Genomic DNA, 24,990 nt, shown 5'->3' on the forward strand with positions numbered 1-24,990 from the left:
CGACACTTGCGAGGAATCTAATCTAAATAAAATAACCTGCAGCAAGTGCTGTATGTGCCCAGCATTCTGCACTGGTGTTACTTTCGTAACATACTCAAGTCGACTGATACTCACGAAAATTGATCTGGCATTATATTAGCCTCCCCTTAACACGAATGTATTTATACATTCTCTCTAAGGTGGGAATTTGCCAACTTACTGGCTCCTGAAATTGGATAAATACATATATCTTATCCAGTTGCTGCAATTCTTGGATTGTGGATTTAAATGCTGGTAAGATCGCCTTTCAGGTTCTGATTCACAAAATATTATGCTCATGAAATATATGGGACACGCAGTGATTATAATCCCAATGCTGAAGTCCCCAGCTAATGGCTAGCACATCACACTCTAATATCAGCAATACTTTCCTACATGTTAGTATGATTTGGGTCTGCAAACATACCTCCTGTCATTGTTTTTTCTCTACCTACTGATGCATTGCACAATGTCAAGATAAACATTTTTCCTACTTACATCAAAAGACACAATAAAATTGGTAATATTAAAGGTCCAGTTTACCTTTGGGAGCAGTGATTTTAAAAATGTTCAAGATATCATATTTGATGAATATGTGTAGGTCTGTTTTATCACAAAACATCCTACCATATAAAATTTTTGCAATAAAGCCTAAAATATAAGGAGATGTCAGTATTTTTCTCAATAAACCATAACTGTCGATGGTTTAGTCTGGAAAATCCTTATTATAATCATTGTTCACATTATATGTATTTAACAATACTTAACATTGATTATACGGATTCAAATTTTTACAATGGCTGTTTCTATCCCTAACTCACATTTCAGAAGTATTCTAAAGCACTAATGCTGGGTTTTTGTTTCATCTGCAGATGGTAAACTATGCCTTTAATCAAATTATGAATAAATCAGCTATAAATCAGCAAAGTACAAATGATAAGAAGTTCTATAATATACTCATGTGGCTATGTGCCTAAGATTATGTGATTTCTATGTTTGCACTGTATTTTGGGGTTGGCCTTAAAGGATAAGCCTCCTTTTTTGCATATGATGTTTGTTTCTTTTTTAAATATCCTGGCATATGAATGAATTATGTACTTAAAATCTTACTGAGCTTTCTTCGTTTATTGGCTAAAATGCCTTGAAACTAATTGTCATAAAATAGAGAATACTTAATCCCCCTTATACGTCACCATGGGCTCCGTTTGACATAATGACATTGCTACATATACCTGGGAGGGACTTTCTTATTTACAACCAGGTCAAGTATTGGGAGGATTACTAGATGCTGATTATAGAAAAAGAAGGGGAAAAAAAAAGCTTGGCAACTTCAATATGGAAGTGCCTGGGCATATCCAAATCTATAGGGTTAAAAGATGCCAATTTAGTGACACTTTGTGTGCAGAGTGGATGAGTAGTTCTGGACAAGAGATGTTGCACTGAATGTCACACAGTTCACATAGCCATTTAAAGTGTTCGTAGAATATCACATATATACTATACATTAATAAAGTACGATATCAATTGTTCTGGCCCTGTGTTCGTCCAAGTTTCTTTCTTTTTTCTTCTTCTTCTTCTTCTTAAGATCTGCTTTACTTCTGTCTAATGCCTCCATCCTTATGAAAACAACTTTCTCCCTGAACAAAACAAAACAAAACAAAAATTCTCTCTGAAGAGCTAGAGGCTGATAAAATATCTCCACACCATCTGACTCAGTGAGAAAAGAGAAGTCGTGTATTGTGATGCTACCACCGTACTGGAAATGAAAGAACGTACGGGGATTCGGTGGTTTCGTGGGGCTGACACAGATGTAGCTAATCATGTGCCCAGCCTGGTGGAATTACAGCTGATGAAAAGTGACATGCAGCACTCTTTGTTTCTCAAACAAAAATGTAATTGACACCACATCAACAAACGAATCTTGATCCTCTCCACTTTGCTTGTCATCATAAATTTGATTAGTATGACCCTTTCCCCCCTACTCTAAAAAGGTATTCTTCATTAGACATGGACCCATAAAAGACATCTATGCATGTATAATGTGCTTTTTACCAATATTGACATTCAGCAAACAAATATATACAGCCAACGACCATTCGATTTCAATTCAAAACTACCCCGGCCTTCCCCCTACCCCCCCCCCCCCCATCTCACCAAACTAATTGTCTGTGATTAAAATTGAGGCCTACCCACTGCGCCTCTTTCCCCCAGCTTAATTAACCTTCTTGGGACGACTCTAGACCAAGACAGCATTGCATCAAATCAGTTTCCTTTCAAGATAATTGAATCTAATGTCACAAATCAATGGCCTTTGCAGGCTGATCGTGTCCGAGCACACGGAACATGAACCGCGCTGGTGGGGCACAAAGTATGTGTTGTGAGCACTACATGAAGAGTGGCTCTTCCCATGTCGACATTGTTGGCCGCTCTCTTCTCCGAAGGACGGGGAAGAGTGAGAACAAAGAAACCTCAGCGGAATGAAATCAAAGAAAATGCTTTTTCGCCTCGACCTCTGTTTTGAGTGGCTCCAAGTTGATTGCCACCCACCTTTTGCAGATGCAATGGATAAAAAATACAGTACAAGTAACTCTTTTATGCATGATATGTAGAATGTTTTGGGCTTTTTCACGTATCAACCTAGTAATGATGACATGAAACTTACAGCTTGAGTATTTCTTATCTTACTACAATTCTATGTGTGTCATGAAACAAAATACATGCCACTGACACTACAATTATGCCTTGCCGCAAAAGGCTTTTGAAAATGCTTTTCAAAAGTCAGACATAGGAATCTAGCATATCTGAAATCTGGCAATTAGGGCTTGAATTTGATTCTTACTTATGCTTTCAATCATGGCCTTTTACTGTGGAAGGGCCTGGATCTATATTTGTTTACAAAGTGGACTACTTACTTGATGTAAAAAACAGTTGTCGCAAAGTTCAGAATCTCCTTGGCAGAGTTTCCTCTAGCCTTACATTTTCAATGAAATAATGATGGGATTTAAGCTCTTGCTCATATCTACTGGAAACACAAGATAGGACTTTGAAAGAATTTGGGGAACTGGGCCAATAAGTTGATATTACGAGTTACAGTATTTTGTACCAGTAAAAGGATCTATACACTATACATTGACTAGTTCTCAACAACATTTATTCCTGGTAATCTATATTTGTATTATGTGATGTATAAAATTGTAAGTGAAGCAGACTGTTCTAGATATGCCCTGTGAAACAACTCACTGAATATTTGAATGAGAAACATGCCAAAAATAACATCAAATTTAAAGTAAAGCACTAAATTTTGAAGAAAAAAAATGACAATTCTGAATAATTTCTCGAAACTTCAAACCTCAGAAGATGAGACTTACGGTTGCCTAATCTCATAAGAGCAATATAGACCAACGGTGGCTCAGCAGAGCTATTTTGATTTTAAAAAGAAATTTTACTCCCAGGGCTTAACCGACAGCCCCAGATGAAGGCCCCCTACCAAATTACTCTGCAGTATCATTAGTACTACCCAGTTTGATAATCACTCTAGCAGAACCATAGGAGTCGCTCGAAGCATCACTTTAATGCACAGTGATCATCCATGCCAATTTTCATCCTTTTTTTTTCTCTCTCTCTCTCCGTTTTATTGTCATCATTATCTTTCTTCCGAATACACAGAGAAACAGAGAAGATTCGGCTGTCATCCAAGTAGATTTCTCATGAAGAAATCTTCCTATGATTAACATGAAATATTCATGGCGGTATCAACACTAGTTCCACCTATTTCCAAGTGCTGGTGTGGCTTTAAACCCTATCAGCTTTATGTCAAATGTCATAAAAAAACAATTACCACCTTCACACACAAAAAAAAAGAAACAATAAAGGTTATGAATGAGAATGATTCAAGATTTAATTCTCTTGGGGACTCACTGGCAATAGGTTCTCCCATCAGTCCAAGCTTATGGTTTGAATGGCTGTCTAATGTGCAGGGTTTTTTGTTTTTTTTCTAATGCAGTAAAGTAGCAATTTTACAAGATCTATCACATTCGATTCTTTAACTACATTCATATCCATCATCGGGAGTCTCCAAGTGGACATTATAGATCAAAATCCTTGTAACACTGCTGTAACTCACATTCACTGAAAATGTCAAAGAGTGCACAGACCAATTAAGTTTCAGAGAATGATGGCTGCACCAAAAACTTTAAAATTTCATAACTTATCGACAAATTGTTCAGTTTTTCTCAAACTTCCCTGATATGTGTTCTGCTAATATTGCTGCATTCCCTCAATTCACATGCTTATTTGGGTTTCATTCTTCTTTCAGGGCTTTGCCAGCACAATCCATATTATGGTAAAAGGTATCAGGTCTGCAATTCAGCAGCAAATTCACTCACACTACAGGGCCAGCAAACATGAGGAAAAACTTCAAATATGACTGAACCATTGCACCCCTACAATACCCGCCTTGAGATCAAAGATAACAGATATACTGTAAAACAAGGAATGTTTGCATGCATTTTAATTTCGCGAGAGCCAAGATTCAAGAAATTTAAATGCATGTGAAAGTTCTTGTCTACACTATATGCATTGAATGTCAGAGGCAACTCGCGAAAATTTCATGCTGCAAAAAAGGCCATTGGCTCCAATTCGCGAAAATTTCAGCCGCGAAAATATTGTGTTTTACAGTCGTTAATATACCTAGCACAAATTTGCATGCTTTTATATTTGTGCTTGTTCCATGTCGCCTCACTGCTTCTAACAAGATGGAATGAGAGCTCGATGTACATCTTGATCATCCTCAGCCACACTATAGGGATTTTTACACTAGCAAATTTTTGCTTAGTCCCGTACCAACGGTGGGGCTAAGGGGGGGCCTTAGCCCCACCGTTGGTACCGGACTTTCCTTAGCCCACTTTCTGTTTACACTTGTTTTTGCCAAAGTGGGCTAGCCCCACCGATAGTCCCGTACTATCTGGCCCTGCAAAATAGCAGGATTAGCACCACAATTGCGGTGCTAACCCCGCAATTGCGGTGCCAAGCAAGCGAGTGTAAACAGAACGAAAAAATAATCTGGGGCTAAGCGACGGAGACGAAGTCCGACCCCCACTGACCTATCAGAAACGAGATAATCAAGTGCTGCCGGTGCGTGCGTGTACGTGTACAGTGCACAGCATAATCATGAATATTCATGTGGTTTGGAAAGTACCGGACTAAGAAATACGAGTGTAAAAAGGTAAATTTTCTCCTTAGCCCTGGACAAGAGCTTAGTACGGGACTTATTGGCGAGTGTAAAAAGCTGAAAAAATTGGTACGGGACTAATGATAGTCGTGGGTCAGAGAAAGTATGGGGTTAAGAAACACAAGTGTAAAAAGGGCTTATGACACACTCCATAATCAAGAATTGACAGCCATATTCACGATATCAACAGAAACTCTACCCTGAAGTTGTTGCAATCATAAGCAATATAGTTCCTGGCCATCTCATTTTTAGCTTGAACTAAAAACATTTCCTCAGCACATTCTTGCAAATTTCCTGGTGGACATGTTCCATCATCTCGCTCAAGAGCTTGAATTCATAGCACGAACAATACCACAAAGAGATTAGTTCTAAACATTAACCACTTCCATCAAAACCACATGCTTTCACTGTATTAAGGGATAGATGTGCCGTAATCATGTCATGTGCATCACACCAAACTTCATTTACAAGATGAGTAGACTCAGCTTCCATATTTCCATTTGGGGAGATCTGCAGAACAAACCACGGTTGGAATACATTCACCTTTCACTGTTTTCCATTCATCTGATACAATTTCCACGACAACTGGGTTGCACACTTGTTTTGAGGTTTTCCTGAAGTATACCAGACTGACCAACAACACTGAATACAATGACAAGACTTCCACTTAAAATGACATCATTCATAACCAGTACGCACGATGACTTCCAACCACATGCTTTAAAAAGAAGAAAAATTCATATCTAACTTTCTGCATATCTAATGACATCAGCAAATGACTAAGAATACTGTATATGCTATATATTTCGCGGGGGTTTTATTTTCGCGAATTTCGCGAGTCGGGAGCTATTCGCGAAATTAACAACACGCGAAAATATTACCTTCCAAAATGAATCCCTTGCCTTGATGATACGAACATTTCAGTACTAGAATACCATGTCATGGCTTACCGAACAGACCATACTGGCTAAGCTTGTTTACGCACGTCCACGTCTACTTACGAATACTGTAGAGAGCCAATCCATTATCGCAAGGGGACCACTCGTCAGAAATCTAGCGCGATGGACTTAACCACTTCAAAAATGTTGAATTCTAACTTACTAGTTCGCAGAGTTTGGTAAGTCTTTTTCATGTAGTGTAAAACTAGTATCATTCTTATATGCTAGTAAGTTGAAAATTCACACTTTCTTTGCCACTTCATATTTTCTCTGGTCCCCCAATCGCGAATTTAACCACTCGCGAAAATGTGTGACAGCGGCAATTCGCGAAAATTTATGTACGCGAAAATTATAGCGTATACAGTAAAACAAGGAAACCCCCCCCCCAAAAAAAAAAAAAGAGGTGAGACTGGGCTAATAAGACTAGTCTTGAAATAGTTTAGTCATGATGTCACTCTCTAATCACTGGCAAGATGGATGCGGAGATGGATGCGGAGCTCAGGACAGGAGATGGAGAGGGGAGATCATCGCACCACCAACTGGAGGATGAAGCAAGGCCAAGGATACACACACACACACACACACACACACACACACACACACACACACACACAAACGAAGTGAAGAGGGAGGAAAGGATCGTCACCTCTGGGGTTATCTCTTCTGTGCGACTATCAAAACAGATTGGAAATTCGCTGGCTGTCAGAAGAGAAACATTCCTGCTCTAGGACATGGGGGGAGGGGGGGGGGGGGGAAGAGTGGAGGGAGCAGTCATTTGGGGTGATTCATCTCGCAAATGAGGGAGACACCACTCCGCCACTCTGCATCCCCGACCGTGATGAATGCGTGTCTCTTTTACTTCCATCATGTCCACGGCCACTGTATGACCTATTTAATGTTCTTTTATATGTTTCGCTCTGCAGACTCCACGTCACAGGTCAAGAAGCCCACTTTGCACCAGATATAGTCTGTACATGCAACTGATAACATCAAGAACCTGACTTCTTGTCATCCATAGCATTGGCACATATGCATAATACAACACAACACACATGTTTCAAGACTAAATGTCAGTAGGATGGACACAAACTAGACTTCCATCCCAGGTGCAACAGCCTACTGAAATTGTTTTTCTTTTCTTTTTTTCCTACTTCTTCTTGTAGTTGTACAACTCTCTTCTTCACAATTGCACCATGAACCACGGGAGATCACTACTAACATCAACGCTACTGTATACATCATGTGTCGAATATTATTAGGGAAAAGAGATTGATCTATATTGTAACACACACGGAGACACACACATACAGATGCTGCAGCCAAAGTTATTTTTGACACTCTACCTTTTAATCTACTGAAGATCCTTTCTTCCAGGATAGGGAAACTTATCAGACTCAGTCAGAGAGTGAAACATGAATAACAAGGCCATTTGCAAGAGCCTTGCTCTCACTGGGAAAGAAAATGGAAGGACAAATGTATGCATCCATACTTGTCAATGATACCTAGTGTAGGGGACCCATCTTTTGTAAGGTTTTCTTTTGCATGTTGATGATATCCAAGAAAGATAAAGCCTGATGATAGTTTGAGTGATGAAGACAATTTGCATGGAAGGCTGTCTCATCTTTGCTTTTGTAGTTTAATCACACAGATCCTCAAATATCACGCATTCTACTGTCACATACACCAACAACATAAAATGATGAAAACCTGTCCAAAAAAAATGTACAAAATAGCTGCAGGAGATATATGTCTCATATCCACTGTTGAAAAGAAACCTGTACAAAGACGTTGTTTTGCAAGTTACAAGATCGTAATACTTTGTCAGCCAGCATTTTTCTATTGTCACTGTATTTTCTGCATTCATATCAAAGGATGTGTTAGTGATGACTGTGACGTGATTGAGGAAGAGCTTTTGTACCATAGCTTGCCAGGCCTCGGGTCCACGGAATACACAGAGCCTGAGGCAGTCTAGACAACCCCCGAGCTAGGCTCTGGCAAGATGGCATAAGATCATACCATACAACCAGCAGAGGTTGTTCACCTCCCAAATAAAACCGCACATTCCATTCTGCACTCAATACAGCGGATCGTGTAGCTAGCTAACTGTGCTATGACACCACAGATACGCTTCAACTGACATCAAAGGTTGCATATATTCATACAGCATGTGGTAGTTATCCAGAGCCTGACATTTTAGTCACTGACACGTGCCCATGTTGGGATCAGCCTTAACACACCCCTTCCGAAGTCTATCACTGTACAATAAGAGAATTCATAAGAATTATATTCAAATCAGTATCCTTTTCTCATCTTTACTAGGTATTTGTTAAGTTTTATTATTCTAAGATTACTGCTTGATTTACTAACACTTCATTCTCTGGTGTAACACATAACAAAGTCGAGGGTTTCTTTATCTTTTATATCAGAACTAATTCAAGTAGCATTTATTCCTGTAGACACAGACAAAACAATAATAAGTGGAATAAGCTCCTGTGGAATAAGCTCCCTCCTGTGGAATAAGCTCCCTCCTTGTGGAATAAGCTCCCTCCTCTTCTCAAATCTTCACCAACACTCGATCATTTCAAACAAAACTTGAAGACTTATTTATTTTGATGTCCCTCTACAGTTGTATGTGCACTGGACTTATACTGTCACTGCCTGGTATTTTGTATATATTTTATCTCCTATGGCGACCAGGGATGACATGTCATAGCGCTTTGCATCCAGTGGAAAAGGCGCTCTATAAATGTCTATTATTATTATTATTATTATTATCAAAACAGAAAATATGAATCCACAAACTTTACTAAAACTTGAACACTACCTTTTGGTCTTGAATCATCAATGAAAATGCAAGGTGAGCACATGACAATCACAATTAAAAAAAAAAAAAAAGACTTTTCTCTAAAAAAGTGAAATCAGTAGGATATGAACTGATCACAGGGTTTTATCATAGTTAGAGAGTCACACTTTATTTAGATATATATTTGAGATCAGTAGATAGCAAGGATTGGGATATACATACATTTTTTTTCTTTTTTTTAATGTATTGATGCAACTAAATAATCAGGGGTCAGCATGTTGGCAATATAATTTGAGAATAAATACATTTAATAGCTTTGCCAGTGCCAAAAATCAACATATCAGAATAATATCCATAATGATATCAGAATAATATCCATAATGATATCAGAATAATATCCATAATGAAAATAACAAAAGTGTTTATTTCCATTATACACATAGCACAATGATTTCCTCACTGCAGCAATCTCATACGAAGTGGTACGTGTATTTTACCCTTTGTAGATCCTAACTTTACCAAGATTGATTCCAGTTATTCAACATGTTTTCTAAATGTTACATACTACATTCCACAATATCCATGAGCATTAATCTTCATGCCCAATCTAGAGATTTTGCAAAATTGTATAAACTGCTCAAAGCATAATTTTGCCAAATCGTATTTATCGCTTACGCAGGTACTACAGAAGTGTCATATTGCTGCCCATACGTGTTCTTAAATTGTCATAACAAGAAATTTAAAAAAAAAAACACCTCATAGAAGAGAAACAGACAATGTACAAACAGCATGCTTCCTGCAAAATATTTTGCCTTTTTTTTTTCAATCATTTATTTTGGCAAAATTATAATTTATTTAGACAAAATACCTAACCACCGCTACTCTGCAGTGATTTGAATTATATACATATGAAGGGAGGGGGCAAAACATGGCACCCCTGACACTATTACTCTGCAATGAACTGAATTACTGACAGTGGAAAAGAGACAAATTCTGTGGGATTGTCAGAAATGCTGACACCACGTCTTCTGACGAGCATCTCAACATAATGAGAAATTAAAGACCACATTGCTAAATAAACGATGAATCTTGAAGGTGATAGGTGAGCACCCAACAGATGAAGAAACCATACCACTCTGTCATTTGTTTTCCCCGTTCCATCTCTCCCTCTCTCTCCCTCTCTCTCTCTTTCTTGGTCTCTTTCTCTTTCTTTCTTTTCAGAACAAAAAAATGAATTTAAAAAAAAAAGACTGGAAGAGAAGATGTCCCAATGCATGATTTATGTGCAAGCCATAAACACACAGGAATCATTATCCCCTTGATATGACATTTACAGTGAAATCATGTCACCCGCCAAATTTGCCCCTGATGGTCAATCTATCTTCGACAAGAACTAAAAATCAATTACCCAGTGAGAGGCATGAGGAAAAATCAATTTCATGCCCAGAACAGCTAGTCCATTATATAAATTGCTACTTCCATGCCATTCCTCCCTTCTCAATGTTAAAAAAAAAAAATAACAACAAATGTCCATAACCTTCACTCTTTTCAATTTCCTATATCATAATCTGATCAGATAAAACAGACAAAATTGAGTTTTTGCCTAGTCTCGGTTTTAGGTATATTGACTGTTCAGCCACAATTGACATTACTGTGACTTGGCAGTTGTAAGTAATCTTGTATGGTGATGTGATTTTAATGGTTATCTAAAGAGAGAGAGATGAAGATATTTATGATGGCAAGCAGGAAGAAGAATGTTGTGATATCTAATGATTTATACAAAGGCAGAGGGGAATGACTGCGAAAAACTTTTTTATGGTGTTCTTACTCTTCCACTTCTTATCTTCTTACCTAACTCCATATTCATCTAAACTTTCCTTCACCTGCTCATCTACTCATTCATCGTTTATCAATATTTCTATGGATTTTTATGGATTGACCGATTCATTCATACTTTAACTCATCTAATGAAAATGATGTATACATCAAAGAATACTAGAAATAAACCGACTTGAAGAGATGTTTTTTCTCCAATTACACATCACTATCTACTTTGACTGCATAAATGACAAAAACCTTAGACCAGTTAACTAATTTATTCACTCATTCATTCATTGTCTATACATACATTAAATTTATATATAGAATTTCATTCCAAATATGTAGACATCTTTTAAGGGCTAAGGGAGGTCTCCTTTCAAATGGAGGAGAGCCTTACAGTGCACAGGTTACTAAGGGTGGGATTTCACGGAGCACGCGAACGATTTGCGAAGGACGCGAATGACAAAATCCAACATTCGGAAAAGTTTTTCTCCGAATGTTTCCGATAATGAAGCCGAAAACTATTCTTGCGCAATTTGTGCGAAGTTTCCGCGACGTATGTGCGAATGTCGTGTGTATCATTGCTAAAGTACAGCATATTACGTACACGAAGAACACGCGGCGGAAATGCGAACAACGAAAAATTTTTAATAATCATGGGAGAAAATGTACCCAAGGAAAGGTGGAAGCTGTCTTGAGTTGAATTTTTTTTCTTTCCTCTATTTCTCCTTTCTTTTTCTCTCATTTTTCTATTGTGTGCTTGCCTACATTTTTTCCCCTAGGACTTATCTCCACTAGTAAAGCATATGATCTTTTTTTTTTTTTTTTGCAGTTCCTCCAACACATAATCTTTATACTTCAAATGAAATCTTACATACTTTAGATTAATTTTAACTGTATTCTGCGATTTTTTTGTGTATATCAAACATTTCTTTCTCTTTGCTAGTCTTTAATTTCTTTTGTTACTATAGTTGTTAATAATTGTTTGATGTTTAGGTGTATGCTACGATTTTTATTTGTAGAAAACGTAGAGGTCATACATCCCCCAAACGTACGCTAAACGTTCGCGAGAATGTCTCAAAAGGTACGCGAACAGTTTGCGATTACGTCGTAAAATGATCGGAAAAACTTCGCAGATTTCGCGTAACATACGCGAGACATTCTCCAAAGTTTCGGAGTCTGTTTGGGGTTTCACGAACATTTTGCGAACATCGCGCATGTCTTGCGAAGGTCTTGCGCATATGACGAGGCTTTAAAGACACTTTCGAGAACAATTCACAAGCAAATCACGACCAAGTGTGCGGAAAAGGTTCGCAGAAAATTTCAAACTTTTCTGAAATTCTCGCCGAAGTAAAAACGACATTCGCGAACAATTGACGACGCTTCCGAACCCTCACGTTCGTTTGGCGATCTTTTGCAGACCAAAATGCGAATGCTGGATTTTGCCATTCGCGTCCTTCGCAAATCGTTCGCGTGCTCCGTGAAATCCCACCCTTAGTGATCGGCTTTTACTCAAGTTACAGGTGATTAGCTCCAGATTGAGAATGCAATATTGAGAAAACAGGAAGTGATCATCTTGAATACACTTATTAGTGTACATACATGTATAATGTTATTTGATACTTCTCCCGAGCTGATAATGTTGCATGACATCCAACATAACTCAAGTGTCACATGATTTTTGAAGTCTACAACCAAATACACACTATCACACACACAAACTCATTCATGTTTTACATGTATATCATGATGATTGTATCACAAGCAGCTGCAACATTATTTACTCACAAAAATGATACAATCAAAGTTATTTATGTCACAGCAGATCTTAAACCTCACTGAGCCATTGTCTGCAGTCATGGTCAGTTTAATCAATTTGTGAAAGAAAAAAAAGAAGAAGATTGTATGAATTGAATCCTGAATGACAGCACAAAGTCATCAAAGCCACAATGAAGGCTAGAAAGGGGATTGTATCACAACGTGATATTGCTATGTCAGTACAAGCAGAGCCAACGAAGGACTTCAGTCATTAAGTATACTCACACGGAACAAAAAAACAGAAAAAACAAACACACATACACTTACACACACACACACACACACACAAACTTTTCATGTTCCTTCGGAGAGAATTTGCCAAATGTTCAACCACTCATTGAAGCATCATCTGATGTTAACTCCATAAACTGTTTTCACACATTTTCAGTTCAAACCTGATGATGTATAAAAGGTACCTCTAACTATTCTAAAATGTTTGTGAGATATTGTCCGGTACATGAAGGACAAAGAAGGGGTGCTTGGTGCATGTAATTAACCAATTCTAAAACCAGAAACATTCTCAGCATGAAACTTCCCCTAACAGGAGCTGATAGTCTTTTTCGCTGCATGAAACTGTAAATTGACGATTAGCATTCAATACAAAGCATAGACAAAAACTTTTGTGAGCACTTTACTTTGGCGAATCCTGGCTCCTCACGAAATTCATGAAAGTTTCATGCACACAAAAATTTCTGGTTTTACAGTATGTCTTGCCAGGCTTTGAAGGGAGTAAGGAGCAGCATATAGAAGGGACCAGTAGAAATCCTCTCATGACCTCAAATGTCAAAATGTTGCCCACATTCTATACAAGCACATCATCACTAGTTTGAAACATATCCATGCAGTAGTTTGTAAAATTTGTACCTAATGTCTCTCTTTCTTCCAAATCAAAAAAAAAAATAACCACTCTTCCATATTTTCTTGGTTCTGTTTTGGGTCTTTTATATAGTATTTGTCTGTTAGTGTTTCATCCACCTCCCTTGTCTCCTTCCTACTTTCTCCCATCTCCAACTTCCGCCAGATGGTAAGCAAAAGAGAAAGTGCCGAGAGCGTCACCACGGCTACGGTACACCATCATCCTTCTGCCATTCCCTTTGTACCACCCATGGCCTCTGCACATCTCCGCGACCAATCAAATAGCTGCAAGTCTGTGCAGTTTCTACAGTATCACCTTCCCCCCTCTTTTTTCTTGCTTGACTTTTCCTCACTACATTTTTTATATTTTCCTTTTTATAATTCTTTTTCTCCTTTTTTTCTCCGCACTGACATTCCCTAATTACTCCCAATGTCATTCCTTGAAGAGAGATTGTCTGATTATTGGAATGCTACCGAGCTCCTCGCCTCACTCGGGGATGTAACATGAGGAGCAGCTGCCCATACCAGGAACCACACTCAAATGCCGATTTCATTAAATTAATGACTCCCCAGTTTCGTTCCCTGAGAAATCCCATCGCTAGCGGACAAAAAATGCCATACTTCACAAGGTGAAAACGAAGGCAAAAATGTTCCTGTTTAATTTTAAAAAAAGATAAATAAACAAACAATCAGAGAAGAGTAAAAGAGTATGATCTACTAAATAATTTTGAACATATTAAATCACAGCCATTTTCTATTCTCAATCACTTATGATTTTCAGGCACTTACAATGCAATATAAACAAAGAAAATGCTCAGCAAGCTGAGCTGCAAAAATATTTTTCCTCCATATGCCTAACTGAGCAAAATCATGAACAATAAAAAGCAGAAATATGTAGATATCTAGTTCAGTACTGGCATAATCTCATCTGAAAAAAGTAAAGCAATCATACATTCTTCCAACGTACTGTGAGCTTCAAACACAAATTGCCCTCCATGTTACCAGTGCATTGCAGCAATTACAAGACATTTCAGCATACAGACATCTACTCTGTTGCACATTGCCTCTTCCAAACAAAATGAGCTCATGAATTTCTCTACAATCACTTCAGCAAAGTTATGTGCACAAATCACGCGACTTTGAAATTCCCATCCATCTACCAAGAGCACTCTGAAATCTCTCCACGTAGCCGGATGGCACGCACGCATGGACACACTGACTGCTTTCCACTCCGACCTGACCTTGAGGTGAAGAGGATGCGATCCTTTCAGTGATGCATTCCAAGGAATCTCCCGCGGCAACAGCCAGCCATTCATCTCTCACTCAAGAAACAAAAGTCTCGGATACCCTGCATTCGAGTGGTTTTCATTGTTCTTGGCAGAACTATCCATCATTTAGCAGAGTTGGCCATAGAAACTTAAAGGTACTGTACCGCAACTCTTCAGAAGATGTACAATGCAGTTACAAAGAGTTTTCACTTCAAATGGTACACCGTCAATAAAGAATCTGTCTTGCCCTAGCAGTGTCTGTCTGCCATCTCAAAACAACAATACAGATACAATTCATGGACCAGAAGGGAGAAACAAAAATAGCCACTGAATTGTGCAATATATATACAATCTGTCAATGTTGAGCAGATACTGTGCAGCTTTTAGCCTGAAGCTGCACACACAAATAGGCGGAAACATGTTGTCATCGCTCTGAGAAAAGTGAATGATTTATCTGCCTCTTACAATACAATACTCTTATCTTTGGAAGCATCAAATGAACATTTGAAAAAAAAAAAAAGTTACTTAATCCTCTCAAGTTCGCTAGTGTAATATATCACTGGTCTCTTAAAAGTATTGGTTTATTTCATGAGTAGGAATGAGAGTGTTAAAGCAAGTACATGAAGCAAGGGACAAAGTCTGCTCACTTTCACATGTAAAAGCTTTGCAAAATCTACTCTCATTCTTCATTGAAAACAACAATTTTATTCCACAGTTTGTGGAGAGATGGGGAAAATGCACTGGATGAGGAGAATATGAAGACATTAGCAAATATTTCTCTGAAGAATTATGTGTACTGGATATGCAGAACTCTTTCTGACAATCATGATGTGACACAGAAATGGTATTGCAGCCTCTGTGAGTTCTAAAATACTCCAAAAGGTACAGTGCTAGATGAAAACATTGCTGTCTTTAGTCAACAGAGGGCTCCCTCCAATGTCAGCTAAAGACCATGATGTCTCAGCAAAATGAAAATGCTTCATACACGTGGGTATGATTGATTTCTTACTGGATACCTTCACAACTTTTGACATCAACATTTAACAGGAATATTCAAACAACTAATAGCATACTGCAGATAGCAGCAGCTGCAATACAGTAGAAATGCGCAAACCAATCACGTGTTCTGATTGCATCAATCATCGTCTTGTTTATCCTAATTTATGCTACAACTATCCCATGGAATCCACTTTTATTGCGGCAATAATCACACAAATGTGCCATTTAACTCAGAAAGGCTTTGAAGAGCAAAAAACAATTAGAATGGTTTCCCGCATTAGAAAGAGGCGAGCTAATGCATCACTTGTTGACAGAGGCACAATTTGTATCTTCCCAAGACGAACATACCTTCACAAGTTTTCTGTTGGACACATTTTCCAGATTCTTCCCCGCACATCAACTGCCCCTTGGAAACTTGTACGATACACGTACAGAGACCTGTCTTTCAAGTTTGCTCTCTCACATACTCCTTCCCTTCAAAGCAATCTGATCAGGTCTTGACACTGACTGACAGCCTGAACTTGACCCCTACCATTAGGTTGGGAGGTCAAGGGTGAAATGGAAATGCCATTGATTATTTGGCCGGGGACACATCCAGTACTTGTTATCTTCTCAAATTTGTTTATTCTGACACCAAGAGGGGAAATTCCTCAGCCGTGGATCTTGTGCGCACATTTATCTAACACACACATGCACTAACACACAAACACACATTCACACACGCACACACACATACTACAAACATATCATGGAAACATGCTCTCTCTCTCTCTCCTCTCTCTCTCTTTCTCTGTCACACACACACACACACACACACACACACACACACACACATTCTCATAAGATGCTTCAACCGGCGATATGATAGTTTGCTCGAGGAAACTCGGCATATTCCATTATTTGTTTTTGGAAGAAAAAAAAATCACTTTTTCGTTTCCCCAATTAAATTGACTAAGTGAAATTGAAAACCATAAAAAATAATACTTGAATTCAGTGTAGTATGTAAAAAATCAGGCTTCATGTAGTGTAAAGGTGCATACACAACAAACAAGGATATGTGTAAAAATTTCCACATTTCCTCATTTGAATAGTGTCAAAACTTTTCGCCTACATACATGTGCTAAATATGCAGGACGGGCAGGTGCATTATACAGGAATACCCCAGGGTACCCCTAAGGCCTCGAGAGGGCGCTTTTTCATTTGTTTTAAATACTCTGTACAAACAAACATATGCCCAGCATGAAATGTATCACAGGTTGCCTGGATTGAATGGTTACCACTACAATATCCCCGTCTGAAGCCACTTGCGAGAACACACACACACACACACACATATAATCCATGCATACAAATACATGACTCCACATATTTTCAATGGCCGACCTGCTTTTTTCCTATATATGGAGTACTTTACATCAGACTAGGGCAGCTAATGTGTTGTTTTTTAATCCGCCACTTCTGTTTCCTTCATTCTGCTAACCAAGGTCATTTTGCCCCACTAAAACAGTCTCACAACCGAGTTCTGAAACTATGCTCGGCTTACATGTATGTACCAGTGCTTATCACGTTACACGTGCACATGCAGTGGAAATCCGTAGCTGATCTAGGTTTATAGAGTTGTATGAATTACAGCAGCACCATTTCCATACCAACATAAAGACAGCCCACAAAATATGAACTTTATGGTATTTAGTATATCACTTGGTGGATAGAGGAGGGCCATGTTTGTAATTTTTGCTCTATTAATAGCATTAAACCTTCACTTGATTCATGTTCTCTCAGACATGTAAAGAACCACATATAATGCATGAGAAAATATATAATCATTTTCATGACAATATGTCACAAAAGAATTACTTTCAGCCCTAATAACCACTCACATGGTAACCTCAAATAATGAAGATCACCTTGTCATTACTGATCACCTTTGAGCTAAGCAAGAGAGACAATGATAAACAAACCTATATAGAATGCCTCTTACAACCATGACCCTTGAAATAAATCACTGCATCCAGCTTTCTTTCTTTTTTTTTTCTTTCTTTTTTTCTTTTTTTTTTTTTTGGGGGGGGGGGGGGGTGGGTTCTAGATTCAACTTAAACCAATGCTATATCCTATACGTACACTTGTGAAGTCCACATGTGACCTAAAAACCTGGGGGGGGGGGGTGGGTATGTGTATTGGATACCACCACTGACATCAAAGAATCATTGTGCCTCAAAGGAAACATTAGGGAGCTTTAGATTTTGATGCGCGGACGTTTGAGACGAGTGCGCTGGACGTTCTCCTCTCCCCTGCGTCGAAAAAAAAAGGCGCTTTAGATTATACTGGGACACAACGTATAACAAATAAAATGGAGCCCCCATATGATCGGTGCATGTATGTTGCAAACTGTGCAGATGTAAAAATAGCCCAGGACGCGTAGTGAAAAACTCAGGCGATGCAAGCTAAAAATAGATCGACTTGACGCATGCTTCTGCGCACACTCAGAACATGTTTTTCCCTTCTGAACGTCTGCGCGTCTAAAATCTAAAGCTCCCTATTAACTTGTTGAGGACGAGTCCCGAGTATACTTGGGCAGGTGTCTATGAGAAATGTGTGTTGTAGCAAAATCAGTCCATCCTCAACGGATTAACCCTATGTATTTCCGGCTCCATATGGCGGCATCAAAATACACAGGACAGTGCTAAAGGTGGAGACTTCTGCTAAGCATGGCATGCTCACACTGTGCTACACTCTGCAAAAATCCTGCGATAGTGCCACATGACCGCTATGAAATATGATATGCTGCAGGGATGCCAATTTGATGGCAGTTTGAACAGCTGTGCACCATGTGCCCACAAGAGGGAGCTCTTTTCATTTGAGAAGGGTTGTTTTAGGAGGTTTTGTCATCAAATTTTGTGTTTCAAGAAAAGAGGGGAGATAATGAAACAAAATCAGTAAGGCAGCAAATTAATGTACTATCAGAAGAAGAAAAAAGTATGTAGAGTATTAGATGAAGATAGTAAAGTAATTGGTGGAAACTACTTTGTCATGCTTTGTGCTTCATAAAAACATCCAAGAATTGGATACATGACATACATGTACACGTGTAAGTTTTGGTACAAATATTTACCATAAACTCTATCCGCACCTTGACAGCGAGGTTTCAAAATGCCATCCCTGCTTCTGAAAATAAAGGTTTCCCACAAATCCCGAGCTAAAATTGATCAACCATTTATTGATAGATTTATGTCTGCACTAAGCTGCAGCAAATTGACAAAGATACTTGATATGAGAAGCTCCCATGGTGCAAACTACATTTCATTCATAAGCTATGTACAACAGTGAAAATTAACAGTTCCTTTAATAAGCTGTTTATATGCGTGTGTGTGTGTGTGTGTGTGTGTGTGTGTGTGTGTTGTGTTATGCATTTGTGCATTGAGTATGAATGTTTGCATATTGTGAATGTATGAGCATGGCCTAAATTTCATGGGTTATAATTGTAAATGTTAATTTTCAAGTAAATACCGTAATTCTGTATACATATTATTTGACAGCCGAATACATGTCCCTCACTACAGCAACCCATTAAGTTTAAAAGCAATCACTCTCATAAATTCAAAATTTTAAAAAAGAATGCCTGTGATAAATTATTTTAACCAAAATTCTAGTCCTGACTTGATTTGTATTCATTTATGCATCATGCAGTACTTTTACATCTAGTGCTATCATTCGTTGACCTTTAATATGAACTAGTTCATTGCAATATAGTAACATGCAGACAAAGACAGAAAATAATCTTAGAGACAGAAAATACGGTGATTATAATAAATTGTTATTGAGGCAAATTCATTCTAAGAGACAAGGATATTTTTAGATTTAAAGATGTTATAAATACCACTTGTGAGACAAGAAGCTACAAAAAAAAATTATGAGGGTGAAGACACAAAAATATATATTTCATTTTGGGGGTGAGGCTTTTTATGACAAAAGGCTGAAAACCTCGTCAATACCTATGCTTCAAAATTAAAGTAGAAATATGACACTATCCATTAAATTAAAGACATAAACATATCCCACATGCATATCGATAAACAATTATCACAAAGTGATGGTAGTGCAGTTGATATTACTAAAAGAAGTGACAGGCATTGGTACCTATCACTGGTGTACACCCTCAACATCAGTATTGATAGTTGTCTTTTTTAAGAGATTAACACTCTCACGTAGGCTTTAGTCTCTTACTTCCAGTCAGTGTAAAACTTGACATCTGGATACTTTGCAGATAAAGTAGAATATAGAAAAATTAACATTGAGGACATAAAAACCTTTTGTACGCTTTTGTACTATCAAAATGATAATGATAATAATGATAGTAATAATAATAACAATAATAATAACAACAATAGCAATAATGATAAAAATAACAATAGTATTAATAATGATATGTATGTATTCAAAAGTTTGCATTTACAAGTGAATAAACTTGTGATCAACTACTGTATATGCCATTATTTAGCAAGTCTAAATTTTTGTGAATCGGAACTGGGGGATGATTTTGCAAGTGGTTAAATTCGCGATCATGGAGTCCTGTACCGAACGGAGAAATGTATGCATATGTCACATTCACAGCGTGATCAGAGTCAATATTTTCCCATGTCTTTAATTCCGCGAATAGCACCTGACTCGCGAAATATTCCGTGTATAGGGTATGTGATTACTGTGATTGAGAAAGTGTCGAAATCTATCCCTTTGTTTTACTTAACTCAGAATTAAGGTGAGGAAATTCAATGCTTGTAATCAGGCACTTCGCTGCCACTGTCATGAATCACAATATCCTCACACATCTTGAAAAAACATAGCTTCTACAAAAGTAAACTTTTAACCCCATGGACTGCACCCTATTTTGGGTAATTACACACACATACACACTAAAAATCCTGATGATTCTACTGATGATTCTACTGATGATTTTACCTGTTGAAATCAAAGAAATAGATATACCCCATTCATACATGGCATTTACAGTACTGCTCTTGAAGTGTTCTTAAGTTATACCCCTCTCGAGGTTACGTTCAGGAGTACTCCTGAAGCGATCTTACTCTTGTATAAATGGTCATCAACATTCAGAGTGCTCCGGAAGTGGTACCGAGTGCCATGTGCTATGCATGACACAATTATTTTCAGAGTTCCTGCCAGCACAAAGGTTACCATGGCAGTGATGCCTCTCTCAGCCACTTTGTGGCAGGTGGAACTCTGCAAAATGTGGTGTAAAGTATATTAGTGATGACTGAATGTGTGTTTTCAAAAACAAAAATGGTCCTGGCTTTCTTTTTGAGAAATGATTTTAAAGAATGCATTCTTAATGTTTCCTTTGAATCTGAAAATTTCATTGGCTACATAAAGAAAAAGAAAGGACTCACAAACTTTTATCTGTCATGCAGTGACATAGCAATTTTGAACTTTCTAGGAAGAAGCTGCACTCCCAAAAGTACTCATAATGTATTCAAAGTCAAAACATAGTTCTCGTATGCCTGCAGAACTGGCAATAATTGCTCCAAAATGTGCGCACATACATCAGAAATGAGTGAAATAACACTGCAAAAATGCCATTTCAGTTGTGTAACAACGAAAATGCAAAATCTTAGCCCAAAAGGTTTCGCTGGAAATCCACAATCTCAGAGCTTACCCGATCGCGGTAGGTACGTAATTTTTCATAATCGATTACATGGGACACAGCAATATCCATCCATCTTCTGGGCTAGAGTGAATTGCATGCAGATTATGTTTACAAGGGCAATCAATCGTCACATAATGTTCTACCTCCCTACAATGATAAACGGGGAGGACGATCCCCCAAATAAAAGTTGGTATACCAACTTTTATCATTTCACACTTTTGAACTAGTAATATACAAAAAATAAAATAATTTATTATCCTGGCAAATCGCGTGAGCCAGACAAGTTTCTTCATGAAGCTTTCCGATATATTGTAAGCAAATTCGAAATGGAAAAAGATGAATTTTACGCCCCTTCGAGTACTTTATTTTAGCTTAAAATTCCTTCTTACATGCTTCCATTGCTGTGACCACTCATGCCAAGATCTACACTGACTAGGTATACCATAGATATCCAACATAAACAAAAATTATCATATATCTTTTTTTCCCCTCTCTCTCATGTGCCATAGTAAGCTGGTAAAGTGCTATCCTTTGCATGGAAGCACAATCTATCACATTATCCTACTTTTTTGTCTGCAATATCACATTTCATTGTTTTTGTACTTCTCCATGTTCAACATATTTGTATTTAGAATGATTTGCGTAAGACAACATTTAACCCATTGAGGACTGACTGATTTTGCTACTCTATGCATTTCCCTTTGATGCCTGCCTGAGTATACTCAGAACAAGTCTGCAACGGGTTAAAGAGATGGTACAGTATTGGTGGAGATGAGAATTGGACTTTCAACTTTTTGCGAGATACCAAGAAAACACTTATGATATAGTACAGAGCATACTATTCTAGGAGGAATTCAAAGTTTATTTGAAGAAAATCAGGTTTGGAATGACTGAAACATCCAAAAACAAAGTAAAACAAAGCAATCGTAATAAAGTGTGGGTCCAACATTTTATTAGAATCGTCTTTTTTGGATATCTCAGCCATTTCAAAACCAATTTTCATCAAATAAACATTGAATTCCTCATAGAATTACATGCTCTTTCATATTTCATAAGAGGTGTCTCATTATCTCACCAAAAAATGTTCGAAACCTGAAATTAGGTCTCAACCAAAACTAAACGATACCTTTAACATCTATCCACAGTTGTCTTCCCTTCATTTCTCTAACTCATTCTTTGACATCAACTGTACTTGGCATGCTACTTTGCTAGCGTACAAGAGAAAAAACAAATCAGGAAAAGGTCAGCATCACTCAAATAACTTTTATCCATGTCCTTTTTGGCAACCCAGAAGCATAGCATCTTCATCAATTTATGTAAGTGCAAACGTACTGGTACACTGCTGTCGCATACTGCTCACAAACATCCAACCATGGAAAGGCCCTACAGCCCTTACATGCACAAGTCGGTCTACAGGCAACTTCAACCTGACAACCATGGCATTTAAAAAAGACAAAAAAAAATCAGTACCAGGTCTCATGACATATTTTCACATTCAAAATATGCCTTGCCGCGCCATTTCATCCCGAATATATATCATACTTCTTTCAAAAATGATAAAAATAATTTTTTTAAATACAGCTTCCTGTCAATAAACATGCACACTCGTGATCATTTTTAGTGAGTTCAGTCCACACGCTATACACTTCACTCTCACACATTTCGGTTTTGCATACCCGACATACAAGTCTTTTTTTTTTTTTTTTTTTTTTTTTTTTGGGGGGGGGGTCCTTTTCTTAACCTGCCCCCCCCCCCCCCGCAATAAATCAATTTACATCTACAGTCATAAATCAAGAGAATAGGACTTGCATTATCCTCCCATCCTGCTACTATATAGCACTAATGACACCACATGGACATACACATACCTTCTGACATTCAAATCTCTCTGCGCAGTCCTCAAAAATACTGGAAATGATCCATGCATCTGTGAGAATGGAAGACCGGTGAACTGCTCGCTCTCGGTTTACAGAGCACTTTGTGTTCAGTCTCAGGAAGCCCAAGGTGCACAGCAACGGAAATGTTGAACAATCCAGCAGAAAAAAAAAAAAAGTAAAATATATCGGACCCTCGTCTGCGTTGATGAATCAATGTGCCTGTACCGATATCGCTGAAATTAGAATTTAGAAAGATTTGGGATATAGAAGATATGAAAAGAGGGAGAGAGAGGGGAGAGAGAGCCAGAGAGAAAGAAAAAGGGAGAAGAAGATCGGGAAGTGGGGGGGGGGGGGGGAAGGAGAGAAAAGAAAACGTGTAAAGATACAAGTTGACTATGGAGTTGACATTAAACAGGTGTTTTTCTCATATCTCTGGAAGCGGTGGCAGAGCTCATAACAAATTTGCATTTGCCATGCAGTCAACTACACACACACACACACACAAACAAACATTCACACACACATGCACACATACACAAGCACAGCTTGTGCCCACAGGGAGGGGACAAAATACCAGTAAGGGGCAGTATAGCAGTATGGATGCAGCTACAACGTACAAACAATGGTAACACTGGTGTCCATATACACAAGGTACGATCAGGTGTAAATGGTTCTAATAGTTTACCTGAAATGAATAATTCCTAAACAGGACCCATCCTCCCCCTCTCCCCCCCCCCCCCCCAAAAAAAAAAAACCAACAACAACAACAACACAACAACAACAACACTCTGCTGTTTGGTTTGCTGATCACAGGATGTCATATTTGTAGAGCCAGTCCCTGCATGCACTATCAACTGGAGCAGTTTCAGACTTACAGAAGATCTCATTTATAATCATGTTCTGAAATGTATGTGTTTTATAGTTAGAGAGTGTTTGGACACTGTAATGATGTCTGCTTGCTGACCCTAACTGCATATGACAATCCATGCATTGACTGTGTCAAAAATCCTATGGCCAGTCAAACAAATGTGCAATTCTCAATATGTTTACAAGCGATACTATTAAATCACATACATGTATATTGCAAAAGTGTATGCAAGGTCAAGCTAAGCTTCACTTCCTCATCATACTTCAGAGGTTACCGTGATCAATGTGCTATTCCATGCCGAGAAAAGAGCAAAACTGCAAAGATGATATCAAACACATAGATGCTTACCCAGTCACACGAAAAAAAAGAAAAAAAAAAAACCTATGCTCTGCATACCCGAAATTGTAACTGAAGATGAAAAGAAAATATTTCATTTGAAGTCTCCAAAATTCACGCTCAAACTGGATGATATTACAAACTGGCTGTTTCTAATACTTACAGTATCTTGGTTCAATAATGGCTCAGTGTAGTGCTTTGTCAATAGAGCTATGTTTGTTCTTACACTCATATCCTTTTCAATTTCCTCTCACTTTTAATCTCAAAACTTGAAATATCACACCGATAGAATTATTTTCTTTTGCCTTTTTCTGGATTCAATAACTTATTCCATCCTTGTTTAGGAAATTGAGGATATTGAAAGTGACCTGGCAAATACGAATATGATCTGACACCTTCATGAAACCCGAGTATTTTAAATTCTTCAAATGGAGTTACTGTTGAACTCCATGTGGTAAAATATGTTACTTCCTCACTTCAAACAGGAAATATACAAATTT

At 38.0% G+C, this 24,990-nt stretch overlaps 1 long non-coding RNA gene across 1 annotated transcript in view; it reads right to left on the reverse strand.

The window, feature by feature from the left end:
* The window catches only part of LOC139736162 (uncharacterized), a 134,222-nt gene that overhangs the window by 79,061 nt on the left and 30,171 nt on the right, over positions 1 to 24,990 (reverse strand). Inside the window, exon 2 of the long non-coding RNA XR_011711240.1 lies at positions 23,278 to 23,519. This is a non-coding gene — a long non-coding RNA (uncharacterized lncRNA). The remainder of the gene's footprint in view (positions 1 to 23,277; positions 23,520 to 24,990) is intronic.

The sequence above is a fragment of the Diadema antillarum genome, unplaced genomic scaffold (assembly GCF_040938485.1).
Source record: "Diadema antillarum isolate AM-2024a unplaced genomic scaffold, OU_Dant_1.0 seq00000633_RagTag, whole genome shotgun sequence".
In the NCBI taxonomy this organism is placed as follows: Eukaryota; Metazoa; Echinodermata; class Echinoidea; order Diadematoida; family Diadematidae; genus Diadema; species Diadema antillarum.